Source organism: Microcaecilia unicolor, chromosome 12 (genome assembly GCF_901765095.1).
Source record: "Microcaecilia unicolor chromosome 12, aMicUni1.1, whole genome shotgun sequence".
NCBI lineage: Eukaryota > Metazoa > Chordata > Amphibia > Gymnophiona > Siphonopidae > Microcaecilia > Microcaecilia unicolor.
In genome coordinates, this window is record NC_044042.1 from 20,267,678 (window position 1) to 20,285,843 (window position 18,166).

Below are 18,166 nucleotides of genomic sequence, written 5' to 3' on the forward strand. Positions count from 1 at the left end.
CTTCCTTGCATGCTGACGTCCTGCACGTTGGTACCAATAAAAGTATTTTCAGCAGCCTTAACCATGGACGCTTTTGATCTTAAAGAACTAAGGGTAATGGTACAGACTTATTGTAACAAAAAGGGAGGCCCATATGAAGGGGAATTCCCAGAGGATTCCTGGTATAACATCCAAAAACAAATGATACACCATTCCCAAGAGTTCAAAAAGAAAACAAATAAACGGAAATGTCTTTTTATACAAGGCTTGTGTAGGGGGCTCATTAGTTTGAAACAGGAAAATGCAGACCTGACCACTCAGTGCACTCAGTTAACCGGGGACCTCGAGGAAGCACACGTTTGCATCTCTATGCAATGGGCACAGGTTGTGCAAGCAACAAATTCCTTCTTACAAGTAAATGAACAATTGGACGAGGCTAAAACAAAATTAAAACATTTAAAAAGTAAATGCGCCTCAAAGGACAAGATTAACTCTGTGCACTGGCAGACCCCAAGTATTTCTCCCTCAGCACCTCCGGCCTATGAAACACCCTACAAGCCAGGTTTTCAATTCATAGAACCACAAAAGCACACAGAAGTGTGTGTAGTGGATTTGAGAAGTGGGGGTAAATCTAAGACTGAAAACACTGACTTAAGCACTCAAATATGCATAGATGAGGAAACCCCAGGCTCAAGCACTAACCTGAGGGACAGGGAGAATTCTGCAGACACAGAAACCGAGTCCAGTACAGACCCCAGAACACCAGTAAACCTGGTACTGTATGACTCATTAAAGGATAGTGACATTGAAAAGATAACACAGAAGGTCGGCCCTATGCCTTTTAATATGAATGAATGGTGCAAATGGGCCACTGATATTCTGATTCACTGGGGCCTAGGAAAGTATAAGAGGAAAACATCTGACTTTGACAGACTTATGCACGTGGCTTTAGGACCCCACTATTTTAAAGTAGGTTCACTCACCCACCCACCCACCCATACCAGTTGGTGAAAAAGGGTCTTGAGCAATTATTTCGCTGTACTCAAATGCAAGCATTTAGAACACTTGCACCCCTGCCAAATGACACACTAGAAGAATTTGCGCACAGATTGTGGGTGCTGGAATCAGCCTTTCGAGACCAGGAGGGTTGGCCCAGAACAGAAGATTATGGTCAGGAACATCATAAAGCATTTTTATTGGAAATCCTTTCCCCTGAAATTACTAAACATCTCAGATTGGTTGCCGGGGACCCCAAAGAACCTCCTTTTGACACGCTAATGCTCAGGATTGGATCTGCGTGGAAAACTCAGCCGTCCCAGGTAATTACTGTGTCGGAAGCGAAAAAATGGCAAGCAGAAGGGCCATCCCACAGTAATAGGTCAGGAAGCACAGGACAGGCCCCATGGAGAGGGCAGGGCAGAGGTAATTTTAGAAATTCCTCAGACTACATCCCGTTTCATGAACTCAAAGCACAGAGAGACCAGTTAACATGAAGGAGTGGAACGCCGGTACTACCTGAATACTACTGAGCAACAGGACAACCTCATGTTTTGTGCCTACTGATGGACTTTTACTTATGCACTCTACCTCTGCTTTTGGCTGTTTGGCCACACCTTATTACTGCACTGGACATTTGTGCCTTATCCAGTTTTACTGTTTACTAACAAGACAAGTTTGCTGTTTACTAATGTACAGACAGAATGCAAGGCTATTAGATATATAGCTTGTAACAGTAGTTTGCAAGGCCTATACAAGACCAGCTTGCACGTAGCAACGCCATCTGAATAGGCGACCTTGGAGGGTGCTGACACCCCCCTGCATTCCTGAGCCGCACCTTATCTCCTGTGCTAGAAAGGAGCATTGTGTGTGTACAGAATAAGCTGCTAAGTTTCGTTTTTCTTGCCAGTATCATTTCAGTGTTATGACGTGTGTACGTACTGGGACTACAATTTTGTACTGTAAGAACTACAAATGTTTACTGCGCATGACAGGTATGACGTGTAAGGGGCCAAATGCGCAGGCCCAGTAGGGAAGTATAAATGTAAGCGTCAGATGATTTATGACACACAGTGTCCCGAGGCTACTCGGTGCTGTTCACTTGCTAGCAATAAAGTTGCCTTGTTTGGAACCAAAATTTGCCTTTCGTCTCCTGATTTCCCACCTGTTTCATTGGCGACCCAGATGGGACAGAAGTAGAAAGGGGAATCGGATTATATTCTTCCCCTCCCCCACTGCAGTCGGATCGGGTCATCGATTCCCACCCGAGGAGGTGGTGAGTGGCCACCGCTGATTTCAGCGTCCATCTCCCGGAGGAGGGCCGATCCACTCCGCCTGACTGTAGAGGGGGCTGTGTGGTTCCGACAAGGCACCTTTTTCCATTTCAGGGAGAAGCGCACGACGGCGCGGCCTGCGACCCCGGCGGACAGGCGAGTATACTCTACGTAGTGACCGGCCCAGTAAGGACCGAAGAAGAGGCGTGATCACCCTCTTTTAGCCAGTGACTAATACGGACTATTGGTATCCGACTAGGTCCCGAAACTCACTAGGCTCCGGCGACGAAACCGAGCGGCGAACGAACGGGGGGGTTTCTTGTGGCGTATGAAAGTGTGTGAGTGGGCTTGCAGTTCCAGGCCGGGCGACCGCGTCCTGGTCAGGCCGAGTGTTGACCCTTCTGTGTCTGGTGGAACGAGACCCCTTACTCCTCCACCTCCCTTTTCCCCTTTTGTCCGTCACCTGTCCTTTGGCACTCAGGTTAGGATGGGCGGGGGTGGGTCTTCACCGTTAGATTTAATGACGGAACACTTTAGCGAAGTGTTCGACCTAGATAAATGTAGCAGGGCCGGGATGATACAGAGATGTCAATTTATGTGGCCAGGGCTAGGAATTGCTGGATGGCCCCCGGAAGGGTCATTCGAGTATGAAAAAGTGGCGGCGGTCATGAATATTGTTATAATTGAGGGAAACCCCGGCTGTCCCGAGGACATTCCATACATAGAAGCGTGGTTGGATGTAGTCCGGGATCCGCCGGCTTGGGCCCAACGGAAGGTAGAAAAGGCCGCCCTTATGTTGGTAAAGCAGAGAAAAGGCCGGAAAACCAAACTTAGAACCCTGCCGACCCATGCCTTCGCTCTCCAAAGCTCGGCAACCGCTGCCGTCCCGAAGGCCGCAGGGACCGCCCCCATACGGCCTACCGCCCCTAGCACTGAAGCCACTGAGACCACGCCCCCTGCTACCAGAGTCAAGGCAGGAACTACGCCCAGTACTACCAACACACTTTCTAGGAAAAAACCCCCGAAGAAAACCGCAGGGAAAGTTCAGGGTTCGGCCGAGAAGAAGCCTCCAAAAGCCCCGATACTTGCTACGGCGGAGGCATACGAAGACGACATTGCGCCGCCGCCCTATGCTCCTATGTACCCTGACCTTACGGGCCTAGCAGAAGGCCCCGCTGACGCCGAGACTTCCGGGTCAGAGTCGGATGCCGGGGAGACGTCCCACCCAGCCTCACCTGAGTCACCTGGCCTCGCAACCACACGGAAGAGTACACGGGTTGTGAAGAACATTACTCGGTTCCCCCAATCGAGTCCGCAACAGGCCCTTCCGTCCAGCCGAAAAGGGGGAACCTCTCACTTATTCCCAGTCCGACAGTCCACCACCTATACCCCTAACCCGGCAGAGGGGGGGGGCCAGCCCATCGAATCAACAGTCTATAGTCACGTTCCCTTCTCAAGTGCCGATTTGTATAACTGGAAATTCCATGGGCCGTCCTACGACCAGAAACCCGAGCAGCTGATAGAGCTGGTGGAAGGCATTATATACAGCTACAATCCAACTTGGGCCGACCTTAGGCAGTTGAGCGCCCACATCCTGACCTCTGAAGAACGCCGCCTTTTACAACAAAATATGGAGCAAGCCATCCGGGATGCGAATCCGGCCCATGCCAATTTACAGAACCTACTAGAAACGGAGGCGCCCATCGCTGCCCCCACGTGGGATTACCGAACCGCCGAAGGCCAAACCTTTATCCGCCGATACCAACAGGCGTACCTGGCCGCCTTAAAGAAGGGGAAGCAGAAGGTTACTAACATGGGAAAAATCCACAGTGTAGTCCAACAAAAGGACGAGAGTCCAGGGGACTTCCTTGAACGACTTATGGAAGCATTCAGAAGGCACAGCCCGATAAATCCCGAAGACCCTAAGAACCTCCCAACCGTAGTTATGAGTTTTGTTAGCCAGTCAGCACCGGATATACGAAGAAAGCTACAGAGAACGGAGGGGTTCGAAGGGATGAGCCTAAGCCAACTGAAAGCTATAGCTGATCGCGTATTCGGATATCGCGACCAGGAGGAGAAGGTGGAGGCCCGGAAGGAATCGACCAGACGGATGCGGGAGAAGGCAGATGTGTTGGCCACGGTGCTGGAAGAACGAATGAGGTCTAGACCAAAGGGGAGGGGCAGGAGAACAAGAGGAACGCGGTCCCCCATAGGGCGTAACCAGTGTGCAAATTGCCGACAAGAAGGACACTGGTGGGCTGATTGTCCAGAGGAGATACGGGACAACCCGAGAGAAGAGGAATCATGGGACCGGCAGAGAGAGGAGGAGACCGGCGACCGCACGGGGGCCCCTAGGCGAGGCCGTGGAAGGGGCCGAAGAGAGAGAGGACGGGATGACCGGAGGGAATGGCAGATGGCTGTGGACGCTACCCGAGACGGCACAGCATGAAGAAACCGGGAGGGCAGAGTCCCCACTGACCCTCTGGTGGAAATTCGGGTGGGGACAGAATCTATGAAGGCCTTACTAGACACAGGGGCCCAGCGATCTGTTATCACCACAGCCATAGCCCCAGCCACGAAAGAAACTATACCAATTGTGGGAGCCTCCGGGAAATCCCTTGCGGCGCCCCTCCTCAAAGAGCGCCAAGTCCAGATCGGAGGGACGATGGTGTCCCATCAGTTCATACACATCCCTGGATGCCCGGTCCCCTTGATTGGTCGAGACCTACTCTGTAAGCTCCAGGCCACCTTGAAGTTCAAGACTACGGGTGAAGTGGAAGCTCGCTTTGAAGATCGGCCAGTGACACTTATCTGTCCAGTAAGAGAAGAATGGAGACTACACGTTCCCCCAACTGTAGGACCCGGCGACTGCCGTTACGACCAGAACACCCCTTTCGCCCAGCAGAGGCGAGCCATAATGGATGAAGTGCCTGATGTATGGGCAGAATTGAACCCCGGCGAACTGGCCGTTAACGCTATCCCCATCTGGATTGAGCTCAAACCAAATGCTCAAGTTGTCAACCAAGGACAATACCACATCCCCTATGCAGCCCGGCATAGTATGCATACACATCTACAGAAACTCCTTCAACAGGGAGTCCTTAAACCAATCAGATCCGCATGGAACACCCCATTGTTGCCCGTTAAGAAACCAGGAACATCCGAGTACAGACCCGTCCAGGACCTGAGGAAAGTCAACAACCAGGTAGCCGACATAGTTGCCCTCGTACCAAATCCATACTCCATCCTAGCCCAAGTGCCATCTCAGACCAAGTGGTACAGTGTCATTGATTTGAAGGACGCCTTCTTTTCCATCCCTCTTGCTGTCGACAGCCAGAAGTTGTTTGCCTTCACGTGGGAAGACTTGCAGACGGGAACCAAGCAGCAATATACATGGACCCGTCTTCCCCAGGGGTTCAAGAACTCGCCTACCCTCTTCGGCGACCAACTCGCCCAGGACCTGAAGACGTATCAGGACGAGTATGGGCCGGTCGTCCAATACGTGGATGACCTGTTGGTGGCCCGTGAAACGTACACCGAATGTGCTGAAGCTACACTCTACCTCTTGAAGACCCTGGAAGCCCAGGGGTACCGGGCCAGTCGCAAGAAGGCGCAGATATGCGAGATCGAAGTCGAGTATCTGGGGTTTCGCCTCCGAGAAGGAACCCGAAGGCTCGGTATCCCCCGAACCCAAGCCATCCGCAACCAACCCACTCCTGCAAATAAGAAGGAACTACGGGCACTCCTCGGAGCCGCTGGATATTGCCGCATTTGGATTATCAATTTTGCCATCCTGACCCACAGTTTGTACGCCAAACTGAAAGGACCTGAACTCGAGGGCCAAAATCTCCAGTGGGAGAAGCACGAACTGAAAGCCCTTCAGGACCTCAAGGAGGCCCTTGTGGCCCCACCAGCGCTCGGACTGCCAGATGTGACTAAGCCGTTCTACTTGTTCATCGACGAAAAGAAGGGATTGGCACTTGGAGTCCTTACCCAACTGGTCGGTACCTGGCAACGCCCTGTAGCATACCTCTCCAAGAGCATGGATAACGTGGCACGAGGATGGCCGGGCTGCCTACGAAGCATTGCGGCTGCTTGTCTCCTGATACACGAGGCCAATAAACTCACGTTCGGCCAAACACTTTTTGTGACCACACCCCACACCATCCGCGGCCTACTCGAGAGCCACGGACCCAGATGGATGACCAACTCCCGATTGGTCAAATACCAAGCCCTCCTGTGCGAAAATCCGGAGGTGCGGATCCTGGACACGACCAACCTCAATCCTGCTACCCTCCTTCCGGCCCCTGAACCACCACTCCACGACTGTGAAGAGGTAATGGCCACTGTGCACTCGAGCAGACCTGACCTGAAGGATCAACCCTGGCAAGGGGGCATCACCCTTTTTACCGATGGAAGCAGCCAGGTGATAGAGGGAATTCGAAGAGCTGGCTATGCGGTGGTATCTGAGGACCATGTGATCGAGGCTATGGCTCTGACACCCGGAACATCAGCCCAGAAAGCGGAGCTAATCGCCCTCACCAGAGCCCTCCTGTGGGCTGAAGGAAAAGTTGTTAACATTTACACCGACTCCAAATACGCTTTCCTCACCCTCCAGGTGCACGGAGCCCTGTACAAGGAGAGGGGATTTTTGACAGCAGAAGGGAAAGGACTTGCAAATGCCGCTGAGATCTGCCAATTACTCGAGTCGGTATGGAAGCCGAAGAAGGTGGCTGTGATGCACTGCAGGGCCCACACTGGAAGAACGGACCCTATCGCCCGGGGAAATCAGCGGGCAGACGACGCTGCAAAAAGGGCAAGTCAGCTCCCCTACTCCTCTCACCCTCCTGACCCCGCACTCGTCGTCCAGCTCCCTACGGAGACCCCTATTTACACCCCCCAAGAAACGGAATGGGCCCAACAAGAGGGTCTACAGTCACGCAATGGCTGGTGGATACTACAGGATGGGCGCATATGGATACCCGAAGCCTTGGCCTGGACGGTGGCCAAGGAGGCTCACGACCGCACCCACCTGGGAAGGGACGCCCTGGGGCGCTTACTTGAGAAGACCTACTACATCAACAAACTATCCCTGTGGACCAAAAACGCTTCCAGCCGATGCGCGACTTGTGCCCGGAACAACCCTCGAACGGGGCCCGGCCCTATGCCAGGACATGTTCTCCGAGGCACCAGCCCTTTCCACGTGTGCCAGATTGACTTCACACACATGCCCCCGGCGCGCGGCTACAAAGCTATCCTCGTCGCCGTGTGTACCTACACCGGATGGATTGAAGCCCAGCCTACTAGAACGGAAATGGCTAAAGAAGTTACCTCCCTACTGCTTCATCAAATCCTACCCAGATACGGCCTCCCCAAGCAAATAAACTCTGACAACGGTCCCGCCTTCGCTAGCGAAGTAACACAACAGCTCAGTACCAGACTGGGCCTCGATTGGAAGTTGCATTGTGCCTGGAGACCCCAAAGCAGTGGAGTAGTGGAGAGGGCTAACCGATCCCTGAAGAACCAGCTAGCCAAGCTATGCCAAGAAGCAAAAGCCAAATGGCCCGACCTGCTTCCACTGGCCTTGCTGCATCTTAGGTGTACCCCCAAGGCTACCGGCCTTACTCCCTACGAGATGATGTATGCTAGGCCACCACCACTACCCTCCTTTCCCGACTCCTTGCAGATACAGGGTGAGAGTTCCTTAGTGAAACAGATGAGAGCCTTACACCAGGTAGTGCAAGACATCCAGCAGTACACTGAAAGAGTAGCTCCCTTGGTCCTCACCAATCCTACGCACAGGTTCAGGGTGGGAGACGAGGTCTGGGTAAAAGAGTGGGATGAATCTGACTGCCTAAAGCCAAAATGGAAGGGGCCCTCCCTTGTTCTCCTAACGACCTCCACCGCTGTTAAAATTGCAGGAAGCCCAGTGTGGATACATTGGACCCGATTGAAGCCTGCTGCTCCCACTAGCAGCTCCCTGAAGCGTTGGACTGCGCACCAACATCCTGACGCTCCATTACGGCTGACTCTAAGAAAGACGTGAACCACCAGATTCATGCCTGCCCAGCAACAGGAACTCAGTTTCTGGACCCACTGCGTTTTTGGCTCTCTCTTTATCGCAGCCATAATCGTGGGCCTTATCATCTTCTTGCTGCAAAGGCTCGGATACCTTCCACCGCATATATGATGCTGAGCCTACTACTCCTCCTTTGCTCAGTCCCGAGCTATTACCCCTTGAGCCTGAATTGCACTGAATGTTTGCGCCTCGTGCGCCACCGTATAGAGGGAGGATATCACCTAGTCACTACCCTCATTCACCAGACGCAGCCCCCGGAAGGCGATTGCCAGTTTCTCCCGACTTGTGCCCTCATCACTCCGAATGGCCTCCAACAGTTCCACAGATGCCTCCAAGGAAATCTCACTATCTGCCACAGCCCTACCAAACCAAGATACTACAATGTCACCCTCAGCGTAGGACTCCCTGCGTATGTGGCCGGACCTCCGGGAGTCGAGGGAGATGGCATTCTGTATTATATTAATTCCACTCGTATCCTTGTCGGTGGCATCCAAACTGTAGCAACCCTCACCTTCGACGTCTGTGCCGCCATGGACAAGCACCCTTGGTCTCGCAAGTGTGGTAGCCAGAGTTGGCGAGAGGCATACGTTAAGGACCACAAGTATGTCTGCCCCTTCAGTCCAGACATGAGATGCTGCTCCCCGTGGGTGTGGCTCCCATGCGCCGGCGACACTCGAGCCTCGGGCTGGGACCGAGTATGTGCTTATACGGGAGGAGGATATGCCGGATGCGCCGGCCTGAGCGAATTTCGTCGAGGTTCTGGTAACTATGTGTCCCTAGACTGGCCCATCCGAGGACACGACATGCCCTGGAGAGGAACGTGGGGCCTCGGCATTGACGGCGGAGGAATGGATCCGTTGACATATATTACCATATATCAGAGTCTCGAAACGAAGCCTCCTACGCACTACCAGACTACTGTTGTCGGCTACCAAGACGTATTTGATGAAATTGCTCGTGCTGAGCAGACCGAGACTAAATTCCCCATTTCCCCAGAAGCCCGAAATATGTTCCTCAATTTGGCTGAAAACATCGCCCTCTCCCTCGGAATTGCAAACTGTTTCGTCTGCGGAGGCACCGACATGGGTGAACAATGGCCCTGGGAAGCGAGAGAGATCCGACAACACACATGGGATGCACTCAACACCACTAACATTACCTTTCCCCAACGGCCGAAGCCGTACAAATGGGCCCTGAGAACAAATATCATAGGTACCCTCTGCGCTAGTCGAGCGCCATCGAAGCGTTACTCTGTACCAGTGGGAGACTCTGCTTGTACGGGGGTTCTTCAGTATAATGGCAGCCGGACGACCTGGTGGCAAACGGACAACCTGCCCGCCCCGGAGCCTATCTGGACAGAACCCACCTTGAACACGACATGGACATACGGAGGGAACGCCTCCCTCAAGTGGGTAGCCCCGGCGGGCTACTACTATATCTGCGGACGCAGGGCCTATGAGCAACTCCCGACCCGCTGGTACGGTACCTGCCTCTTGGGCACGGTCCGACCTAGTTTTTTCCTTCTGCCCATACAAGTCGGCGAAACTTTGGGTATCCCCCTATACGTGGAAAAGGGGCCGGATAACCCTACCCGACGAAAACGGTCTTTCCCAATCATCAAGCCCAAAGTCCAGATTGGAGACTGGAAGGACAACGAGTGGCCGCCTGAACGTATCATTCACTACTATGGACCGGCCACATGGGCTGAAGATGGTACATACGGGTACCGCACCCCTATCTACATGCTGAATCGCATTATTCGCCTACAGGCCGTACTCGAAATCCTTACTAACGATTCTGCCCTGGCCCTCAATATCCTAGCTCGACAGAACACTAAGCTCATTACCGCCGTCTACCAAAATCGCTTGGCTCTTGACTACCTCTTAGCCCAGGAGGGCGGGGTGTGTGGCAAGTTTAACCTCAGTAATTGCTGCTTACAGATTGATGACCAGAGCCATGTCATCAGGGAGATAACTGACCGGATGGTCAAACTAGCCCACGTCCCCGTCCAGACCTGGAACAGTGCGTGGGATTGGACTTCCTCCCTCACCAGCTGGCTCCCAACCTCCGGGAGCCTGCAAGGCCTCCTCGTCATGGGTGGCCTGTTCTTGCTGTCTTGCCTAATAATACCTTTGTCTCTCCCCTTAGTTTTCAGGTGTCTCCGCTCCACCATGGAAAGCATCGCTGACCGCCGTGCTGCTGCCCAACTTATGGCTCTCCAGATGTACTCCCCCATTCCCCAGTCTGATGAAGCTGACGATGAAGCACCTTGTGGCTGATGTGCACTTTGAACCCCCTGATTCACTCAATGGGCCATCACCCTTGTGCCAGCAAAAGACCGGCTACAAAGGGGGGGGGATTCCACTAGGGGCCCTCCGTCTCAACCCCGGCGAAGCAACCACCGGCTGCGCAAGGGCTTAGGGCTCGCTTGCTGCCTCCCTCGCTAACTATCCTTGTCCTTTCTTTCCTTTTCAGGGTTCATGGAGGTGATACTCTCCACCAGAATGGATGTTCAAGTATCAAAAGGGGGGAATGAAGGAGTGGAACGCCGGTACTACCTGAATACTACTGAGCAACAGGACAACCTCATGTTTTGTGCCTACTGATGGACTTTTACTTATGTATTCTACCTCTGCTTTTGGCTGTTTGGCCACACCTTATTACTGCACTGGACATTTGTGCCTTATCCAGTTTTACTGTTTACTAACAAGACAAGTTTGCTGTTTACTAATGTACAGACAGAATGCAGGGCTATTAGATATATAGCTTGTAACAGTAGTTTGCAAGGCCTATACAAGACCAGCTTGCACGTAGCAACGCCATCTGAATAGGCGACCTTGGAGGGTGCTGACACCCCCCTGCATTCCTGAGCCGCACCTTATCTCCTGTGCTAGAAAGGAGCATTGTGTGTGTACAGAATAAGCTGCTAAGTTTCGTTTTTCTTGCCAGTATCATTTCAGTGTTATGACGTGTGTACGTACTGGGACTACAATTTTGTACTGTAAGAACTACAAATGTTTACTGCGCATGACAGGTATGACGTGTAAGGGGCCAAATGCGCAGGCCCAGTAGGGAAGTATAAATGTAAGCGTCAGATGATTTATGACACACAGTGTCCCGAGGCTACTCGGTGCTGTTCACTTGCTAGCAATAAAGTTGCCTTGTTTGGAACCAAAATTTGCCTTTCGTCTCCTGATTTCCCACCTGTTTCAAACACAGCAACAAATTAAATGGGAGCAAGATAAATATACTTTGCAGCTAGATTTAGAATAAAAAGTGAACTGATAGCTGCCCAGGATAATCAAGCAAAAAAGGAATAGGGATGTCCTGATCTCCAGTGTCCAAATATCAAAGAATCCCAAGTTTTTTGTGCCCAGCCTGACTCCTTTCACTTACCTGAGCACGCACTTCCAGCACCTCAGGAGAAGGGAAAAGAGACAGATTCAGAATATAAATGAAAGTTTGTGGCACCCTTGATTTTGGACACTTGTGGACACCCCAATGTGAACAGCAGGATAGGGGGGTCAGGCTAAATTAGCGTTGATTGACACAGGGGCTGGAATCAGTTTTACAAGTAGGGTTTCGCCCACTTCAGACCAGGCAAATTGTGCAAACATATAAAATCCAAGGGGTCAATGACACAGTTACCAACTGTGTGTGGCTATCCCAGTGCAGATGCAGAGGGAACATGATAATAAAATTTTGGAAACCAATGCAGCCACTATAGTAAGCACAGAAAAGGAAATAATTGGAATTGATGTCCTCAACCAGTTAAATTTGGTAGTGGATATGGCTAATCTTACCTTGTGGCAATGTATTGGATCTCCAAAAATGTCTACAATTTTGGTGCACGAAGCAATTCCCATGCATTTGGCCACACAATGCACCAAAGCTGACCAACAGTATGATCTGAGTGTAATTCCCACAGAGGTTACAGACATCCCTGTCTGGGCACAAGACAAACTAGAATGTGGCAGAATGTCCACAGAAATTCTGTTAGAAGGGGAGGATCCTCCGCCACAAAAGCAATATCCAGTACCTCATCAGGCGATAGAACCCGTAGCTAAGATTATGCAGGTACTGGAAGAGAGGGGCATAATTAGACCAATCTCTTCTACATGCAACTCTCCAGCATGGCCAATAGTTAAACCAGGAGGCTCCTTTAGACTGACCATAGATTTCCGCGCCCTAAATCAAGTATCAAAATCTGTGGTACCGGTTGTAGCCTCATATCCGGAAATGATCTCTAAATTAAACCCCAACTGTAAATTTTTTTCTGTCCTAGACATTTCAAATGGGTTTTGGAGCCTGCCCCTGGCCCCAGAATGCCAGTACAAAACAGCATTTTAGTGGCTAAATAAACAGTACGCATGGACTGTGTTACCCCCATGGTTATAAGGATTCTCCATCCATTTTCCACAAATACATGCAGGAAGCCCTAGCTCAGGTGTCTTGTAGAGACAATATAATCCAATATGTTGATGACATTCTAATTCAATCTGAAACTGAATCTGACCACTGGGCCCATGAAAGAGATTTTAAAAGCTCTCTTGAAAGCTGGACTTAAAGTAAATGCGGCCAAAGCTCAGCTGTGTAAACCACAGGTTTCCTTTTTAGGAGTCACTATCGGCCAGGATCCATAGATTCTCAGAGAATAGATCTCGTACAAAAATGATCTCTTCCTACAGATCAGAAATCCCTCCAATCATTTCTAGGGCTTACAGGGTTCTGCCATGATTTTAGCACACACAGGCAGTGACTAAACTCAAGCAGACTTTGACTTCTGCTCCTGTCCTTGCTCCCCCAGATCACAAGCAGAATTTTTTCCTATACCCAGTGGTTGGTGAGAACAGTATAGGAGCTGCCCTGACACAGCGCTGAGGAGGGACAGACAGGCCAATTGCTTTCTTTTCCAGAGTTCTCACTTCTCCAGGACTTAAAATGAGAACCTGTGAAAAACATGTTCTGGCTGCATATGCTGCTATGCAAAAGTTTACTTACATTATTGGGGCACAAACCACTTACATATGTAGCCACCACACCCCCCCTTAAATTCATTGTGAAGGGCAAGTTGGCTTGTAGTAGAATTAGGACGGAGAGAATAGTCCATTGGACCCTGATGTTGCAGGCACAGAATGTGAAATTTGAATTACTGAAAGAGCCTAAGGTGCAGGTTGCAGGGATCTTACTGGAGGGACAGCCTCATGACTGTCAGTCTTCACCCAGTACCCCCAATCATTTGATATTTAAAGAACTGGTACTGGACAGAATATCCCCTTTTCTTCCTACAGTATATATTGATGGCAGTAGCCAATGTGAGGGAGGAAGGAGATTAGCAGGTTTTGCAATTGTACAACTGGGCCCAGATAACCAAGTAATTCTGCAAAGGCGGTGCTCCTGTGAGTCAGCCTCAGCACAATACTGTGAACTGGCTGCCTTTGTGGCCTGTTTGCAGCATTACCAAGACTCCCACCCTGAAATACAGATAATCTTAGATTCAGATTACGTATTCAGAAGTGCCATTGCATTGCTGCCATGGTGGTTAAGCCACAACTTTAAATCCACCGATGGGTCCATGGTAAAACATTCAGCACTATGGGCTATGGTACAAGAACTCAGTGAAAATTTTCAGACAGTTCATTTAGTGAAGGTGAAAGCACACAGAAACAGTGGCGTAGCCACAGGTGGGCTTGGGTGGGCCAGGGCCCACCCATTTATGGCTCAGGCCCACCCAACAGTAGCACATGTTTAGTGGTAACTGGTGGGAATCCAAAGCTCCACCAGCTGAAGATTTCCCTCTGATGGTAACAAAAATGCTACTCTCCACAACATCGGCACCTGTGCATGCTCAGTTTTCAGTGCATTCCTGCTGCCAAGGTGGACAGAAGCGTTTCCCCACCAGCTGAGATTTATTTATTTTTTTTTTTGGGGGGGGTGGGGGGGGGAGATCATTTGGTGCCCACACAGTTCTTGCCTAGGCCCACCCAAAATCTATTGTCTGGCTACGCCCCTGCGTGACAGAAAGAAAGGCCCTTTAGTGAAAGGAAATACTTTAGCGGATTCACTAGCGAAGGAAGCATGTCATGTAGGCCCTACATGGCCCTGGTATGAGCAGACCCGGACACATGTTTGCCTGTTTTCTCTTCCTTATTTTGTCGTAGTAACATAACTATGTAAGTACGGTTAAAAGGAAAGCAATCCCAGGTTAACAGAACCAAAAATCTCTCCATAACTACCTCTGAGAATTTCATGCCTGCTACTGTGCAGAAATAAAGGTCAAATAAAAATATATGTATAGAAATGTGATATAGCTCTTGGCTTAACCTGCTGTGTTTCTTGGCTAGTTTCTGGGATTCAGTACACCCTCTCTCTGGGTAGAATGGAGAAACACCCTCATTTAATCCTGTGTTACTGAGATTCCAAAGTCTTTAAGATGTGGTCCTAGAACTTAGAGGGAATTGATTTGTTTGGGGGTTTTTTTATCTTAAATTTGGGTTTGATTCAAACTCTTCTCTTGGTGATTCAGTAAATACAAAGCCTCCTGCCACGGCAGCTCAATACAGTCCACTCCATCTTGCCCATCCACCCAATCCTTACTCTTAATTAAAACCAGCAATGTACAATGTGCCACAAATAATATTTGTCTGAATAAATCTCTTAACGAGCCAGGATTACAAAGAAGGTAAGACCTGTTTCTTCCTCCATCTCTCTCACCTTCCCCTCTGTCCTCCAAAGCATGGATTAGATCAACACAAGCTTAACAGATGACCAGGTATTAATGCGCGCTCTAGAAGCTTCCCTTCTGATAATAAGCTTTCCCATCCACGTGATCATCACCCCCTGCAGGACTTTCCAAACTCAGAGCCAGACACAAGGCCCAGTGCTGACATGGAGGCCACTAAGAGAGAAAGAGGCAGAGCTTTCCCTATAGCCTCATCCTTTCATAAGTCTCTGGGATACCTACAAGGATTAAATGAAAAGTAATTCCTCCAGCTCCATAGTGTATCAATAGATGACAGCACTGACATGCTACACATGTTCCCTTGTTCTTTAAAATCTCTTCCTTCACTTCTGTTGGCTAGATGTGTCTGTGTGAAGAAGAGGCTGTTTCACTATTGCTTGTAGTAGAGAGGTGTGGTAACCATATTAGTCCACTCTTAAGGTTATCAATAGAAATCAAACAAAATAAAACATGGAAAAGAAAATAAGATGATACCTTTTTTATTGGACATAACTTAATACATTTCTTGATTAGCTTTCGAAGGTCGCCCTTCTTCCTCAGATCGGAAATAAGCAAATGTGCTAGCTGACAGTGTATATAAGTGAAAACATTCAAGCATTACTATGACAGTAAACCATAAAGCTGTATGTCTCTGTTGATCACCCTCCCCTCACCTATCCACACCCACCCTGTTAGAATATCAATGATATGCTTTGTTGTCCCCATGCATACCTCCTACCCACCCCCATCCTCCCACCCTGTCAGACTGTCATAGTAATGCTTGAATGTTTTCACTTATATACACTGTCAGCTAGCACATTTGCTTATTTCCGATCTGAGGAAGAAGGGCAACCTTCGAAAGCTAATCAAGAAATGTATTAAGTTATGTCCATTAAAAAAGGTATCATCTTATTTTCTTTTCCATGTTTTATTTTGTTTGATTTCTATTTGAAATTTCATAAATAGAAAATTTTAAAACACATCTTGTCAACAAGGGCAGGGCTAGGTGGGGGCGGAGCTAGGTGTATTGTCAGGCAATTATGGATATAAGCCCCACCTCCTTTAGCCTCCCCAAACAGTTGGACCACTGACCGCCTATGTGGATGGCCCATGACAGCAACAGCTGGGTCTCACACAAGAAAGGTCGATGAACTCATAAAGGACAATCGGAGGATTACTCAAAGTATTACGCCACAACTCTGAAAACTAGTTCAGAAGTGCAAGAAGGACATTTTATTGCAATATGACAATGCTAGACATCACACAACAGAGGCAACTGCGAAGATGGGTGTCACAGTCTTACCCACCCCCCACCCCTGCCATACAGCCCAGACTTACTGCCATGGGATTTCTTTTTCCAAAATTGAAGGAATAACTTGGGGGCATCTGTTTGACTCAAAGGGGTGGAAAGGACTGAGAGCACTGGTTGAAGAGAACCGATGTGCAGTTCCTTTGTGATGACTTTCAAAAACTACTCCATTATTGACAGAAACGTGTGGTGTCAACTATGTCAACAAGTAAATGCATGTAATAAAAGAGCAAGTTTCAAAGATTATTTTCATTTTCAACTCATTACAATATCTTCCTTTATAAAACCTTTATGGAGGTGGAGGCATTACTTATCATTTAACCCTCTTCAATGTGCAAAAAGCATATCCATCTCCTTTTGATGGTATACAGCTTTTTTTCCCCACAATAGTGCAAAGCTCCCATACCTTGTGATATACAGAGACACAGGAGACGGACTTAAAATCATTGAGGTGACCGTATAATATATGCTTAAATTATAAAATACTATTAACTAGTGTGTATGGAAAACCGAGACTTATAACCACTTACAGTGGGGGAAATAAGTATTTGATCCCTTGCTGATTTTGTAAGTGTGCCCACTGACAAAGACATGAGCAGCCCATAATTGAAGGGTAGGTTATTGGTAACAGTGAGAGATAGCACATCACAAATTAAATCCGGAAAATCACATTGTGGAAAGTATATGAATTTATTTGCATTCTGCAGAGGGAAATAAGTATTTGATCCCTCTGGCAAACAAGACCTAATACTTGGTGGCAAAACCCTTGTTGGCAAGCACAGCGGTCAGACGTCTTCTGTAGTTGATGATGAGGTTTGCACACATGTCAGGAGGAATTTTGGTCCACTCCTCTTTGCAGATCATCTCTAAATCATTAAGAGTTCTGGGCTGTCGCTTGGCAACTCGCAGCTTCAGCTCCCTCCATAAGTTTTCAATGGGATTAAGGTCTGGTGACTGGCTAGGCCACTCCATGACCCTAATGTGCTTCTTCCTGAGCCACTCCTTTGTTGCCTTGGCTGTATGTTTTGGGTCATTGTCGTGCTGGAAGACCCAGCCACGACCCATTTTTAAGGCCCTGGCGGAGGGAAGGAGGTTGTCACTCAGAATTGTACGGTACATGGCCCCATCCATTCTCCCATTGATGCGGTGAAGTAGTCCTGTGCCCTTAGCAGAGAAACACCCCCAAAACATAACATTTCCACCTCCATGCTTGACAGTGGGGACGGTGTTCTTTGGGTCATAGGCAGCATTTCTCTTCCTCCAAACACGGCGAGTTGAGTTCATGCCAAAGAGCTCAATTTTTCTCTCATCTGACCACAGCACCTTCTCCCAATCACTCTCGGCATCATCCAGGTGTTCACTGGCAAACTTCAGACGGGCCGTCACATATGCCTTCCGGAGCAGGGGGACCTTGCGGGCACTGCAGGATTGCAATCCGTTATGTCGTAATGTGTTACCAATGGTTTTCGTGGTGACAGTGGTCCCAGCTGCCTTGAGATCATTGACAAGTTCCCCCCTTGTAGTTGTAGGCTGATTTCTAACCTTCCTCATGATCAAGGATACCCCACGAGGTGAGATTTTGCGTGGAGCCCCAGATCTTTGTCGATTGACAGTCATTTTGTACTTCTTCCATTTTCTTACTATGGCACCAACAGTTGTCTCCTTCTCGCCCAGCGTCTTACTGATGGTTTTGTAGCCCATTCCAGCCTTGTGCAGGTGTATGATCTTGTCCCTGACATCCTTAGACAGCTCCTTGCTCTTGGCCATTTTGTAGAGGTTAGAGTCTGACTGATTCACTGAGTCTGTGG